The 16,743-nt window shown below is 37.1% G+C and overlaps 1 pseudogene; it reads right to left on the bottom strand.

Moving 5' to 3' along the window:
* Window positions 1–13,300, bottom strand: part of LOC146002235 (uncharacterized) — a 28,022-nt pseudogene extending 14,722 nt beyond the window's left edge.
* Between the last annotated feature and the right edge of the window lie 3,443 nt (window positions 13,301–16,743).

Here is a 16,743-nt window from a genome sequence, read left to right as displayed (position 1 = left end):
ATGATTCTAGAGGAGTATTCATGTACGGACGATACCTAATCTCTTTTTTCACTCTTTCTAATGAAATGCCTGAGGAAGACTGAAGTAATATCACAACTCCAAAACAAGGTTGCCAAATAATTATATTTGTTTCTAAAATATGCTTTCGAGTGTGCCAAATAGAATACAAAATGTGTGAATTGACAAAATATGTTGACTCTAATAACCGGTGGAAGCACATGACACAGTGGTTCGGATCCCACTTTAAACTGTAGGTCCAGTCCCGATTAGCCTTCCTGTGCATAAAGTGGACTTAATGCAACAAATCAACCAATCAATCAATCAATATGTTGACTCTAGTAATACATTAAGTTACGTAAATTGCTAATGAAGAATCAACAAGGATTTGATACATTTGAAATTCTCGCTCTGTACGTGCACACAAAAAAATTCTCCCGATAAAGTTATTAATGATTGATGTATTGATTTGCTTTATTTTACTTCGCATCTTGTGCCACTTTTGGCTAATTTGCGAAGATGGGGATGAGTGATGATATGATGAAATTGGTGAATGGACACTCACAAACATCCATGTCCAGGCCGGGATTCGAACCCGGGACCCCTGGGGTCGTAGCACGATGTGCTAAGTTAACTTTCATCTTCCAAATAGGTCACTGATTTAGGTTTTCACCCTGTAAACAAGGGGTCCCGGGTTCGACTTCGTTGGGTATATATTTTAGACCGTACGTCAAGTTTCAAATGCTAGTATATGATATCCGAGCCTTTTACCTAAGAATAATTTGTGTCTATTATATAGTACGTATAGTCAAGGACACTTCTGGGTTGAAATGAGACAATGTCAATGTAAATGTTACAACCTTAGCCGCATTATAAAGTTTTTTAAGCATCATTATAAATTTGGTCAATATTTGTTCCCAAATTTGTTGTTTAGCGCTACTCCAAAGTCATTTTAGTAATTTACTTTTTGTAATTCATGGTTGTTAAATCCTCAGAGTTTCTAGTGAGAAGGATGTACTTGCATCATCTGAAACTTTCAAGTGGGGATTCGGCTCCAAATTTAGTCTATTTCGGTACTTGTTCTTTAGGTACACCATGGATGAAAAACCACTCTGCGTACTGATTGCGTATCCCTTGAAGTATTTCATGTACTCCTGGGGGTACGCGTACCACAGTTTGAGAACCAACGACTTAAGGCAACTAATTTATCAACTTTCTCTAACTTCGCGCTGATGTACAAATGTGCCATTTCATTATGATGTAATTTTACGTTATAATATCGTAAGTCTCCTTTCGATAGACTCAAAGAACAAAGGATTGGAGTGTAATCTTTTAGGGACAATTTTCCTCGTGTAAATTTACGACAATTATTACCATATTGTTACAAGTTTATTTAAAACTCTTTTGTTCATTGTCACAAGCTTTGGTAATATTTTTACCAATTTATCTTTATCTTAACGTAATTCGAGCACAGGATATGTGGGTCATTAAAACGGAAAAATAGCTTTTCAATTATAATTTCAAATTTCTTGATCTTTTAATGTAAAATATATTGGCATATTTTAACTTAGAATGAACCCCGGATGTCTTACGAACACGACAATGGTTATTTTGTTTCACTAAAATACTTACAAAGCTCTCAGGTTATTTGTAAATGCAACCATGTGTTTAAAGCAAATTTATTTAAAATGCTCCTGATAACTAAAATTCTAGCTTGACACATGTTGGTATCACCGGTAAGGAAAAGGTAATATTAACTTTTGCCCCGAATACGCACTTTACATGTACAGTCACGGACATTTCTGGTTGTAGCGATCATATTGGCTTTCAATGGAGTTGTTACAACCCAGAAGTGTCCGTTACTGTACATAATATTATTGGCTGTCCCTTCGCTGACATTGTGTCTATTGTGAGTTTTCTTAATTATTATTACTATTGTCATTTTCATTCGATTACATTCCCAAATAGTTACTAAAGAAAAGCATGGTGATTGTGGCGATTATCAATTCATATCCTTTTAGGTTCTGTGACATCAAGTACACAACATAGCCAAAAGTCAACGGACACCCAAGTGCACTTGGAGGTAGTGTCATGTTCTGGGGCTGTTTTTCCTGGTTTGGGCTCGGGCCATTAGTTTTAGTCAATGACAACGTGAACAGTGGTGTTGATGAGGACATTTTAGACAATAGCATGCTGCCCACACTGTGTCAACAGTTTGGATTGGTCCCTTTTCTCTAGCAGCACGATAATGCCCCTGCCCATTAAGCAGGGTCCTTTGCATCGTTGTGTGAGGACAATCAGGTGGATGTGCTTAGCTGGTCTGCTGAAAGCCCCGATTTGAACCCCACATAACATATTTGGGATCAACTGAAGCGTCGGTTGCGTGCCAGGCACACTCGACCGAAAACCAAACATGAACTATTCACGAGGCACAGGATGAATGAAAAAAAATCCACCAGCAATATACCAGAATTTAGTGAAAAGCCTGCCCAGAAGAGTAAATGCCGTAATAATAGCGAAGGGAGATGCTGTACAGCACTGGGTGTCCGGTGACTTTTGGCTACATAGTGTATAATAAGTATATCATATTTATTTATTGAAATCAAAAAGTACATACATAATTACAGATCCAATATAAGGGATATACAGTGAATACAATTGCATATATTTCTGAAATATAGGAATATATATAAATATAAAAATATAAGTAAATATAAGTAAATATAAGTAATATAAGTATGTATTTAATATTTCTTTAGGAAATTATGTGTTTAAGCTTAAGCCATTGTGTTAATAGTGGCTTCACTGACGTCCCTTAGGTTCATAGAAAAGATGTCAATTGTTTTATTCTTGATTAGCAATTTATTGTAACTGCTGCACATTCTCCATACTGGAGATTTATTTTTAATTTCCGATCTAGCCTTCTTTATAAGAAAACCTTCTTTCTTGAATCTAGTTTTCGACGACGGGATTCGAAAATTAATCTGGCGTAGTAGATGTTCAGCATCTATTTAGTGATTTAACAACTTCCACAAGAAAATTATTACCTATAACGTTCTTCTACGACACAGCTTTGTACATTGACATGGATATATTAGGTTGTCATAGTGTTCAAATGTGGGGTAAACACTCAAAAATAGTTCAGCTGATGGAAGCAAGACTTTCCCGACGTCAGCTGATGTGTAAGTGACTAAATTTCAATTGCTTTTGCATAATATTCCGTACATCAGTACCTTGAGAACGTTCTAAAGGCGCACCAGTTACTTTCTGAATTCGGGGGTGGCAACAAGTCTCATCTTTCAAGCTTAACTCTTTTTCTTCCATGCATCGTCCAGATTCTCTTCTGATCGGCCGTGAGTGCAATCTGCTGTTCACGATGTCGCGCATGGTTGATGGATTATGCCAATGAGAGGAGAGACAGCCACCACAACTTTTGTTAACCCTCCGCCTCTCCTCAGCAACACGACATTATGTGATTATCCTTAACGACTTAACAATATGTCTCTCCTTGTAAAGTGGACGCCGAGCAACGACCTGCAATTTACCTGGCTGTGCGCCTGATTTTTTTTTCACCGTAGCTCTGTCAATCTTTCTCGCTGTAGAAGAAGCAAAACCAAGAACTCTTCTCCTATTCTGCATGCACGTGAACATGCTATGTGTTAGTATTTTGACCATGAATATATTAGTTGTAACCAAGGGTGCCGGCAGATACTGCACTTTTTCACCCTCTGACATTTCTGGAAAGAGGTAATGTAATTTGAATGGTGAAATTGTAGCTATTTTATGACCAAAATATTGTTATAGAAACTATTATTATTTTTTTGAGTTTGAGTTGGTGTTTTATGTCCACTTTATGCACAGTCACGCTAATCGGGACTGGAACTACGGTTTAAAGTGGGATCCGAACCACTTGTGCCTCCACCGGTTATCGAACCCGGGACCCCTTGATTACAAGGCAATTATTATTATTATTATGATTCTGTTAATCAAAAATTGTTACTTCACAAACTTCATATGTTGGGTATTTCTCCAAGATTTTTGAAATGGTTTCAGAGTTATTAGAACGTTTAGAGTAAAAATAGGTCAAACAACATTCAATAAGGCAAAAATATCGTGTGGGGTACCACAAGGATCTCCACTTGGTCCCATTTTATTTGCAATTGTTATTAATGATATTATATGTAGTGTTAGAGAATCATCATGTCTTTTATATGCCGATGATCTAAAATTATTCAGGGAAATAAAAAATAGATCGGATGTTTTTAAATTACAGGATGATCTTAATAGAGTGGTACAGTCGCGGACACTTCTGGGTTGTAACAATACCATTGGCTCTAAATGGAATCGTTACAAGCCAGAAGTGTCCGTGACTGTACAATGGTGTGACATAAATGGTATGCAAATTAATTTAGCTAAATGCAAACTATTGAGATGTTCAAGAAAAACAAACTGTATTGTCTCTAAATATGTTATTAAATCTAATAAGATTTATATTTGCTCTAGTCATAAGGATCTTGGTATAAATATAGATTCCAAACTGTCATTTGAGGAACATATAATTGAAGTTTGTAAGAAAGCTAAAAAGGTTTTAGGTACTATAATTTTTAATTGGACTTCTTCTAATAAAATGGAAACTTTTAGATTTCTATTTATAGTTTTGTTTCGTCCATTATTGGAATATGGAAGTGAATTATGGAACATAGCAGCAAAAATAGTCACACCTAGAAAATTGAATCAATTCAGAAATTATTTATTAGGTTACTTTGTATGAAAATGAAGAAAAGTTACATGTCACTAAAATATATGGAGTGGTTGGAAATTTTTAATTTAACAACCTTGAGCTTAAGAAGGAAAGATAAAATCAAAGTATTTATACAACACATCTGGTCATATAGGACTGATAGTGAATACCTTAGAAATATAATAGTTTATACGTTTCAAAATATAAAACAAGAAAAACTGCATTATTATTAGTAAAATTGAAAAATGGTGGTGAACTTATAAAAAGACTAATCGATGATTTCGATTATGACTTCTCTTAAAATATTATATTTAGGTATAGCATGTGATTTTATATAAAAAAAAAACATTATGAGTTAGTTAATCCTTTTATATTACTCTTTGTGACATAGTGCTGTATGAGGTTTTTGTAACTGTTCTTTAAATAAATAAACTATTATTATTATTATTATTATTAATAATAATAATAATATTATTATTACTTTACAGTACCCTTCGGCTCATAAAAACACGTATCAGAGGTACCATGAAGGGCAGTATATTAAGTGGTCTCTGACTCTGATTGATATCTGTGCGTTGTGAGAAAGAAAAAAAAGGACAATGAATTGTTCATTAACGAAGTGATAGATGTTTATTGAAAGGAAGAAAGGCGAATTCAGTTTCTATCTAAATAGTACATTCGAGTCTGAACTTGTATACAACACCAAAATATTTTCAATTCAATTAAAATTTTATGATTTATGAAGTAGTAGTAGTAGTAGTAACAAAAATAATAGCAATAATAATAATAATAATAATAATAAAAGTTTCTATGACTGCCCCCCCCCGAGAAAAAAATATTGGTTGTAGGTCTATAAGTACCATTTATGTACACAGTGCTTCTATTTAATTTTTATGTACACCTTAAGCATTTATTTATTTCTTTTATTTTCTATTTCACCCTCGATAGTAAATATGCGCTGGGTATCCAAACCTCTAGCCTATTATGCGAAATTCTCTACTAGATCATGGTTGTGTGGTAAAATCATTGCAATTAATTGCTTTTATTTGATTTGATTTTGTTATTTATTGTCGCTTTTCTTCCACATTTGGCTAATCACGACAAAGAGGATGAGTGACGATATGATGAAATTGATGAACGAACGGACACCATTTGTACACTGTTACTGGCACGAGTGTCTCGAATAACACACATTGAAAGATGGCCATTTTCACCCTCCGCATGTTGCCTCCCATTTACATTACACTTATGGTTTTATGAACAAGACTAATACAGAATATTGAGAACACCCTAGAGAAGAATGTAATTTTTTTTTTTTTTTTTATAAAAGTTTTCACAGTTGAGAAACCGAAAAAATAGAGATGGTGAGCCTGACAGCCCCACCCCCCTCCCACTCGGGTATGTCAGAGTTAAGTTTTCAGGAAGTCAATGTCTCCTTGCCCCCACCTCCGGACGTCCATGTTGGTATTCCAAACCCCTGTATCCCTCCTTCCATATCTCTTGGTAAGATCTTTCACACCCTTCCTCACTCAGGGTATCGAGAAGATTTGAGAAAATTGTTTTAAATGGTAGTTGAAAAGGCTATTTTAATACGCATACTACTTTTATTCATAGGTCTAATTAGGATCCTAACGCTTGACTTGAAGACAAAGAAGGATTAGAACACTGCTGTTGTATATTCTAACACACGCAGATTGCACTCATGGTGTCGAGTTGATTTATAAAGATATGCACCACATAATCCAACATTATTTATTTAACATCAAAATAAATTTATATCGAACTCCACGGATCAAAGACCAAACACAATCTGTTTCTACAAACATCTTGACAATTTCAAAGGTCTTATAAACTATACAGTTACGCAGCGTCAAACACGACAACTGGCAGTACCATGCAAACGCTTGATAGAGAAGGAGAGAGACCTAGTTGGAGGAGAGAAATGGAAAGAGGTAGAAATAGAGATAGTGAGAAATAGGGAAGAAAGAGACAGGAATGTAGAAAGAAGAGACAGTGACAGATAAAGAACAAAGAGACAAATATAAAGTAGAAGAGAAAGTGAGAAATATAGAATAAAGAGACAGAAATACAGAGTAAAAGAGACAGTGAGAAATAGAGAAGAAAGAAACAGAAATATAGAGTAGAAAAGAAAGTGAGAAATAGAGAATAAAGAGACAGAAATATAGATTAGAAAACAAAGTGAGAAATAGAGAATAAAGAGACATAAATATAGAGTTGAAGAGAGAGTGAGAAATAGAGAATAAAGAGACAGAAATATAGAATAGAAGACAGAGTGAGAAATAGAGAATAGAAGACAGAGTGAGAAATAGAGAATAAAGAGACAGGAATATAGAGTAGAGGAGATAGTGAGAATAAAACAGAGAGAGAGAGAGAGAGAGAGAGAAGTAGAATGAAGCAAAAAAAATCGTGCCTTCGCCGTTATCAGTACACTTAACAGTTGCTGCCATCTGTTGACAGTTTCTTTCGGAAGGAGCACGTGCTCTGATTTCCAGCTTCACCTCTTGGTTTCTCTCGGCTTCTTTGGTGGAGCAGGAAGAATACAGCAGAGGGAGTTCATAGCGCCAGATGTGTCCCGGACTCTTGCTGCCTAACCTGCTGAGCTTTTCTTGTCAACAGTCGGAGGAAATTGGGAAATTTGAAGCATTGTGAAGACTTTTAGATGCTTTGTAAAATAAGTATCTTGAAATGTAGTGTTTTATACGCTGGTAAACTTAACGTCACTTCCGGCGCTGTCGCCATAGCAACGGTACACTTGGCTTAATACAACTCGCTGCCTGTACTTTCACCATCCAGGTAGTAATACAAACTGATCGCGAGGGACACATTTTGTTGTAAGTGACAGCGTCTATCATGGAAAATGGCAATATGTATCTTACACCATTGTAAAGATTAGATTCAGAAGAGTACGTAGATATAATATAGGTTCCTTACAGGCGACCAGTTAAACAAGAAATGGGGAAACAAAAGCAGGCATTTTTTTTAAGAAAGTGACAGGCAAACAACTGGTCGGAACTTACGATTTCTTCGGGTTAGCTACACAGGCTTGCTGGGGCTTAAAGAAACGTGAAGTCATACGGGTGATTCTTTCTCTGCTGTAAGGTGTGTCTTATTGATTTGCGTATGATTGCAAACATTAGGCACATTTCCTGCGTTTTGCACTACTGGGCATTCAAAAAACTACAATGCATTTCTCGCTCAGAAGAAGATTATATATATATATATATATGTCTATATATTCTCCACAGCCATGGATGTCCCCAGAAATTTTTGAAGCATTGTGAACTTTGGGATACTTCCAAGCAAGTATCCCAAATAAATTTACACAGTGTTTGGCGCCGGAACATGTTTCGTTGAACCATATAAAATATTTTTGCAGAAGATCCCGTGGACGAAGTTAGGAACATGACGGGGAACAAAATTAAGAATATGTTGGGGCTGGAAATTAGGAACATGTTGGGGGACGAAATTAGGAACATGACAGGGGACGAAATTAGGAACAACCCACAAACTTGCATAGTGGTTCCTACCTTTTCAACAAGTGACCTTGACGGAACACAACGTACATCCTTCTATATTGACAACATACCTTCGCCCATGATATGCAGCGAATATAAAACCTAAACTCATACTGACAGTAAATGACTGCTGACAATGATATTGCAAGAACTCGCCTCATCACGAAACTGAAACTTCATCGTTACACCGGACCATAAATTGTCTCGAGTCCAAAACTTTCAAAACTGGCTCTGCCTTTCCCAATCCTGGAGTGCTGGCGCCGACTGCTCTCTACCTACATGGCCGAAATACCGAGGAGGACGAAATTGGGTGTAGGGACGCAATTGGGGCCCCCTACCTTAATAATGTTATTATTATTATTTGTACGCTTATCCTCGTACTTGCACTCCCCCCTACAAAAATTCGTTGCGCCTCTGGTCACTCAATGAACGTTTCTAGAATATACCATCCTTGATTGAATTGATGTTTAAGTCCACTTTATGCACAGTAAGGCTAATCGGGGCTGGACCTACAGTTTAATTTGGAATCCGAATCACTATGTGCCTCCACCAGGTATCGAACCGGGACCCCTTGATTACAAAGCGAAGACGCTACCACTGCGCCATCTGGGAGTCCCTAATCTATCATTCTGTCGGAGTGACTCCGAGTACAAATCCAGAAGCATCGACAAACACGAATGAACCACACGCTAGCAGGGGAACATTCCTGCACACAATTAGAATTTCTGGGTTTCTGGGCAGCTGGTAGGCCATTTTAATTGGTAGGTAGAACAAGATGGAAAACTTCTCAACTCTCGTCAGCCATCTCTCTGACGTCCGCGCTCGTGTAATTCAAAGAACGTGGCGTCGGGAGGTCAGCCTCGGGATGTGGGAGGAACCCTTTTACTTTTGAGGGTTCTGGAAAAACGGGAGCGGCCTGCTACCGTATTAACGCGAACATTAATCACTCAGAGTCGGGCTCCGTCACACGAACATCCCGCAAGAAATCTCTTCGTCTCCACCCAGTGACGTTGATTCGAGGTAATTTTTATGCATGCCCCCGTGGCGGAGTGGTTATTACATTGCCTTACGACGTCAAGGTTGCCGGGTTCGAATCCCGGGCTGGGCATAGGTGTTCTTTCTGAGTGTTCCTTGATGAATTTCATCACCTCATCGCTCATCCTTATTATTGGTATTCAGCCAAAGGTGGCAGAAAAGCGAAGTAAAATAGGCCAAATCAGAAGGAATTTTCTCTCCGCAATGGGAAATTTTGAAGCAATTTCAAATCAAGGGGAATTTTCTAAAAAGTTAATGGGATGTCGGGAATAGCAGAACACCATGTAATCAGGATTTTTATATTTTTCTTGTCGTGGCACTTTTCTGCTGCTATTGGCACATCGAGACAATGAGGATGAATGACGATTAGAAATAGTCGTAAGCCGACAGTACACTGTTGTCTGTCAACGGTACATCAGGATTTTTAAAGGAATTATACTTCGGAAAGGAATAAACTAATTGGAAACTGTGTGAAATAGTGATATACATACAGAACCCAAAATTAGTCTATTTTCTTCTGGAAAATCAAGTTCAAAGGAAGTTCCACCTCCGTCCTCTAGAGGCCTCCACGATAGCTTAGTGGCTAATGTTCTTACATTGTAAACAACGGTTTTGGGTTCAATCCCCTTTGGTATTACACAGCGGTTCATATCCCATTGTACGTTATAGGCTCACTGCCGATTAAACTCTCTAAGTTTGCAGAACTATTTTTGCCCAGGAGAATTTGGAAGAGAATATGTGTATATTTGATAGATTGATTGATTTAGTTTATTTTACTTCGCTTTTTCTGACACTTTCCGGCAAATTCCGAACGTGGGATGAGTGATGATATGACGAAATTAATGAATGGACACTCATGAACAGCCATGTCCAGGCCGGGATTCGAACCCTGGACCGCTGTCGTCTTAGCACGATGTGCTAACCACTCCGCCACGGGGGCCGGCTGCTCAGTCATCATTATTGCCTTTTTCCAAGGAGACAAACAGAAGATGAATTTGTAAATTGTACCATCTGTATCATAATGGAAATTCCTTTCCAATTTCCCATTCATTGTTGCCGTCTAGTGCAGTTGTATTCAACCTGGGGTACTCGTACCCCTGGGGATACGCGAAGACTTTTTAGGGGGTACGCACAATTTTAAATAATTATAAATAATGAAAACTGTTTCTGACAGAGATAACGTGAAAATGTAATAAAGGGAAGCAAAGAAAATAGACATTTCTTTGTCAACATTTTCCTCAAAGTAAATATAATAAGGGATTGAATGAGGATTTTATGTTACTCCCCCCACCGACCACCAGACTAATAACTTCTAACTCTGATTTATTATTATGATCAGAACTTGTATTATCCTCTATTTCCAAGAATCGATTTTGTTTACTCTTTTACACGAAACGCTGAACATTGTTGTAAAAGTAGTCAACTTAATCAAGTCGCGTGTACTGAACTCCCGTATCTTCAAGAAAATGTGCGAGGAGATGGGATCCGCACACACACTCAACTGTTTATGCACACCGAGGTGCGGTGTTTATCGCGAGGACGCGTATAGACTCGCCTTTTTTAACTGAAAAATGAAGTAAAATGTTTCCTTTCAAAATTAAAATCCGATCTTGTGACGTATTTTGAGAATGAACTTGTATTATCCTACAACTAGCTTACTTGACGGATATATTCAACAAATTTAACAATCTCAATCTTCAACTCCAAGGCTTCGACAAAAATATTTTTAAGCCCGTGAGAAAGTGAAGGGATTTTATGAGAAAGTATTACTTTGGATTCATTGCGTTAACGAAGGAAATATTGCAGTTTTTCCAACTGTGTTGGAATATTGTGGACAAAATGATGTTAGTATTGCTGGTGAACTTCTGGAAATAATCAAATTCCATCTAGAAAATATCAGGTTACAGTTTTTGAAATACTTTCCAGAAATTGAGAAAGACGATAACACACAAGATTGGATTTCAAATCCGTCTTCCACCACCGCCATCAATTCCTCTGATCTTCCTGTAAAATTAAAAGAAAGTCTGCTGGAAATGTCCACTGATAGATCACTTGAAATAAAATTCGAAAACGTGTATATTTGCGAGTTCTGGTGTTACGCACGCAAAGAGTATATTGAACTTAGTGACACTGCCATCACACGCCTTCTTCCCTTTCCCTCCACTTATTTGTGTGAGCAGGGTTTTTCTTCATTGACAGCCATCAAAACGAAACACAGAAATCGTCTGAATCCACAATCACCACTGATACTCACACTAACGAAGATTCAGCCACGAATCGAGGAGCTGGTGTGCAGAAAACAAGCTCAGCCATCTCATTAACAGGTAAGAAATATTAAAGTTCATAATATATTTTTGCTTTACCCGTAATTTTCTTTTATTTATTTTATAATTCTCCTTTTTATAGTAAACCTGTATTATTTAATAGGTAATGATTTGCATAATTTATTTTAGATGTAGTTATGTATAATCTGAATTAAGGATAACTCGGGGAAGGGGGGGGGGGGGTTACACGATTGAGTGGAAAAGTTTCTTTAGGGGTACGCGGAGAAAAAAGGTTGAATACCACTGCTAGTGTATATTAATTGAAGTGCTTGGGTGTAAAACATGGTAAGTGATATTTTGGTATTTTTTTTAAAATACAAAGTAAAATGTGCCATCCTTTAATTTTTGAGTGAAATTGCCATGTCATACAATTTGCATTGGACTCAGTGAAGCCTTCTGAAAAAGGTAAACACAACACGAAAACAATTTATCTACAGTATAGTTTCTAATAACCTTTTTTCTTAATGAACTTAGAAATACCCAAAATGTCATTTACCATGTTTTACATCCGAGCCCTTCAAATGTAAGAGAATACATATTCTTGGAATCTCCTAAGATTAAAAAAAAACAAGAAAAAAACTGTAAACTCACTCATACTATGAATATGACAGTACAATGTATATTATCTCAATTCTGTGCTCTCTCCCACCAAAAGATTGATGTCAACGCCACTTACTTGTTATCAAAACTATCATTAGAACAAAAGAAAAATTAGTCTTAACATTTCAAAATAGTAACATATAGCTACGAAAGAGCTTATAATACTAGGAGTTTCATAAATTATTGAGGGTTTACAAAAAATTATTGCAAGTAAACTATTGAACTTACGTTAATGAAACCAGGTCGGAACGATCGAGGAAGGCAAACATTTTGTGCATATATGTTTTGTTAAGTTGAGAGTTCACATCCCTGCCGCTACACTCAGAGAGCAAAATGCATCATATCGATTGATGCACCAGAATGCATCCATTAATGCACTAAAGTGTGTTTTATGGCTTCTTCAAAGAATCAGATTCACGTTTGATGCATTTGGGTGCATTTTTGTATGTTGTGAAAGAAACACCAAAGCGTATCATTCGATTCAAGTGAGGATTCCCTTCAGTCGAGATGCACTTCAATGCATCAGTTGATACGTTTCGATGCACCTTGATGCGTTTTGATGCAACAGAATGCATCTTTTTTGATGCTGCAAAAACTCTGTAGCTCAGACCAAACGTTTAAGTGCATCATCCAAAAAGATCCAGGAAGGTGCATCAAGGAACATCAACTGATGCATTGAAGTGCATCTCGACTGAAATAAATCCTCACTTCAATCAAATGATGCACTTTAGTGCTTCTTTCCCAACATACAAAAATGCACCCAAATGCATCAAATGTGAATCTGATTCTTTGAAGAAGCCATGAAACACACTTTAGTGCATCAATCGATGCATTCTGGTGCATCAATCGATATGATGCATTTAGTTTTCTGTGTGTAGGTGACACTCAAATCACTCACATCACTCACAGTGTTTTGTGCAATATTTTGGTCCCCAAGATCACCGGACCTTACACCGTGTGACTTCTTTTTGTGGGGTTTCATCAAAGACAAGGTATTCGTCTTACCGATGCCTCGTGATATCACAGCCATAAGGGAGCGCAGAGATAGACACTATCAACAGGCCCATGTTGATACGAGTGTTGCAAGTTGATACGAGTGTTGCAAGAAGTAAACTATTGTGTCGATATTTGCCGTGTCATCCGTGGTGCACACAATGAACATTTGTAGATGTGCAAAAAACTGTTTGAGTTCCTCGATAGTTCTGGACTGGTTTCATTAACGTAAGTTCAATACTTTGCTTGCAATAAATTTTTGTAAACCCTCATTTATGAAACACCCCTTGAACTATTAACGATTGTTTAATGAGTTGGAAAGGAAGTGCCTTCTCTCTTGAGCGGGAAAGAGGACTTTGTAGTAGACGTCCAACGGAAGTGTGGTCAGAGAACAGATGATGTGCTGATTACACAAGAGATTTATATCTTGGCAGAGATGAATACACGTCGTATATCATTGTTAAAATAGCATTGCAAAGAGCAAGGCCTGTAGCCAAGAGGGGAACAACCTTAAATGATTATCAGCAATAAAGCATTTGATTATAAATGGTACATACATAGTTAATTACAAACAAGTTCGAGATGCGTTTTGCTGTGAATAATCACGATATGCTCAAAGGTACAATCAGTAACGTGTGTTAATGGACAGGCGCCCATATCAAGATTCCTAATGCTCATTTGCTCCACTACGGAGTGCTTGGCTTCAGATCCGCAACCCCTCGTAAAGACCTTCAAAAATTATTCCGAAAATAATAAATTAAGGAGGATATCAAGTTCAATACAGAACCTAAAATACGTCAGTTGACATCAGTAACAAATTAAAGAGAATAAAAGTTCAGGGATGCATTTCATTTGTGGTTCATTAAAATACTATATACAGAAATGCACAAAAAGCTGCTTTACCAGCTTACGTGTGATGCACTGAAATGCATCAACTTAGCACTACAAGTACACAAACCTTGATTTGATGCACTTCGATTGATTGATTGCACAGTAATGCTAATCGGAACTGGACCACTATGTGCCTCCAACCGGGTATCGAACCCGGGAACCCTTAATTACAAGGCGACGACGTAACCACTACACCATCTGGGAGGCATGATGCACTTCTAATTCTGTATGCCACACCTATTGATATTTCGGTGTCAATAAACATGTCCAAAGGTAATTCAGTCCCTGTTATGTCCTGTAACATTAAACTGTTGTTCATTAAACATTATTTTAAACAAATCAGTTTAAAGCGAACAGGAACAGCTTAACTCTTTCTTTCTGTTTCATTCTTATATTTCTAATGTTTATTTTATCTATTGCAGCCCCTTTTCATTATCTGTACAGAGTTTTCCAAAAGTCCTTTGCACATTAAATTGATTATAACTTCGTAACGATCAGATATATTTCAGTGAAACAAAGCTTGTACTGAAGAACAGTGTTTAAAATTTTAGCTGGCAACACTGCGCGTATTGTGACTCCGAACGATCAGGTTATTCCACGATGGCGTCGATTCATCAGGAGGGGGTCTCCCTTATAGCACAATACTTGACCAACCTTGCGTTCTGACGTCAGGGGAAAATGCTTTTAATTTTAGGCTAAATGCCTAAGTTGTTAGGTTAGGTTAGCTAGTTAGTTAGAATTGAACCAAACCTAACAGACCTAACCTAGCAACGTAGGCATTCCTTGTCTGGCCTCAGAACGAAAGGTTGCTCAAGTGTTGTGCAGTAAGGGAGACCCATCAGGAGGCAGGTGGATTGGCCGCAGAGGACCCACATCATGGCCCGCAAACAGGGGCGGTGCCAGGGGGATGCGAAAATGTGCATACGCACCTCTTAATTTTCTTCCGTACCCCCCTCAGCACCCCCTTTTAAAAACCAATTTTCAGCCTAAAATACCATTAACTCTTTACAGAGCAAAAAGTTTGAAATATTGGTTGATTGGTTTGATTTACTTTACTTCGCATTTTGTGTCACTTTTGCCTAATTTGCGAAGATGTGGATGAGTGATGATATGATAACAAGATAACAACATTACACATTTATCTGTGTCAATTGATGCATTGAAGTGAAATTTAAAATGATCTTGTCTAATCTTCCCAATCGATGCATGTTAGTGCATTACAAGGAACACCAGCTGATAAAAGTGCCCTTTTATGCATTTCTGTGTGTATTTTGACACACTAAAAAATGCATCATTTGCAGTTTATGAACGTCAATATCATTCGAGCCAAAATATATGTGTAAATTGACACGTTTTGGGATCTGTATGAGTTTTAAATCCTGGCGTCCATGCATGCAAAACAGTGTCAGAAAATCATAGTTTTTCATAAGATGGCAATTGTTCTCTTGCACGGAGAGATATTCCACGAAAAAGATTTTTTTTTTAAATGTAAGATATTCGCACAAGGAGATTCTGCATGCATTACATTCATCGACGTAATTCGGATTTTCCATTCATTTCTAGAAATTTACGTTTTTGGTACATGCAGAAGCACATCCCTTGGTCAGCATATTTAGTTTTTATATCATGGAAACAAGGATTAATGGTATTGCAAGAAATGTAATCATCACATCATACGTCACAATGTAATGTTTAGTATACTTTTAGGTTATAAATAAAACACATTTTTATAGGATAAATTGGTCTGCAAATGAAAGATTAGAGGAAAAAGAAACAGGTAAGCCAATTTTCTGTGGTAAGCAAAGTAGTGGTGTTATTTGCAGCCATGTTGATACTGAATTTTACAACATGCTTTCTTTCATACATTTGACGCTTCCATTCTTCAAGGCATATATTTTTTGTACATTTTCATTTACCTGTTCAGTGACGTTTTCAATTAAAATTTCATTTTTCTGGAGCTTGAGACAGTTGACTTACCTCTGACCCTTAAAATGCCATTTTATTTTTTGTACAAACAAATTAATGTCCTTAATTATTTGCTAGGTACATTTAAAATAATGCTGAAGTAATCTGAAGATATAGCAACATTTAAACTTCATTTGAGTATAATACATGCTGAAACTTTTGTATTAAGCCTACTTAACTTCGTATTTTTTCTTGAATGCCCTTTTATAATAGTATTTACAAGTCACGTCCAGAAAGTAAGTTCCGTTTGGTAATAAAATTAAATTGTGTACAGATACAGAAAAGTTATTTATTGCACAAAATTCTACAACTCTTAAACTACTTTTCCACATAACTGCCGAAATTTTGCAGGCATTTGTCATAGCGTGGCACAAGTTTTTGTATACCTTCTTCATAGAAATTTGCCGCCTGTGTCTTCAACCAGTTGGAAACAGTTTCTTTCAGCTCGTCGTCATTGTTGAAGTGTTGACCGCCAAGGAAAGACTTGAGATGTAAGAACAGATGAAAGTCGCTAGGAGCGAGGTCAGGGCTGTACGGAGGATGGTCAAACACGTCCCAGTCAAATCCCTGTAGGAGGTTTTTCGTCACATTTGCAGTGTGTGGTCGTGCGTTGTCGTGAAGAAAAACAACACCTTTTGACAGCAATCCTCGATGCTTATTC

This window comes from Lepisma saccharinum, chromosome 18, assembly GCF_977018435.1.
Source record: "Lepisma saccharinum chromosome 18, izLepSacc3.1, whole genome shotgun sequence".
NCBI classification, from domain to species: domain Eukaryota; kingdom Metazoa; phylum Arthropoda; class Insecta; order Zygentoma; family Lepismatidae; genus Lepisma; species Lepisma saccharinum.
The sequence above is the reverse complement of the archived record's forward strand: the minus strand, read 5'-3'. Positions and strand labels throughout refer to the sequence as shown.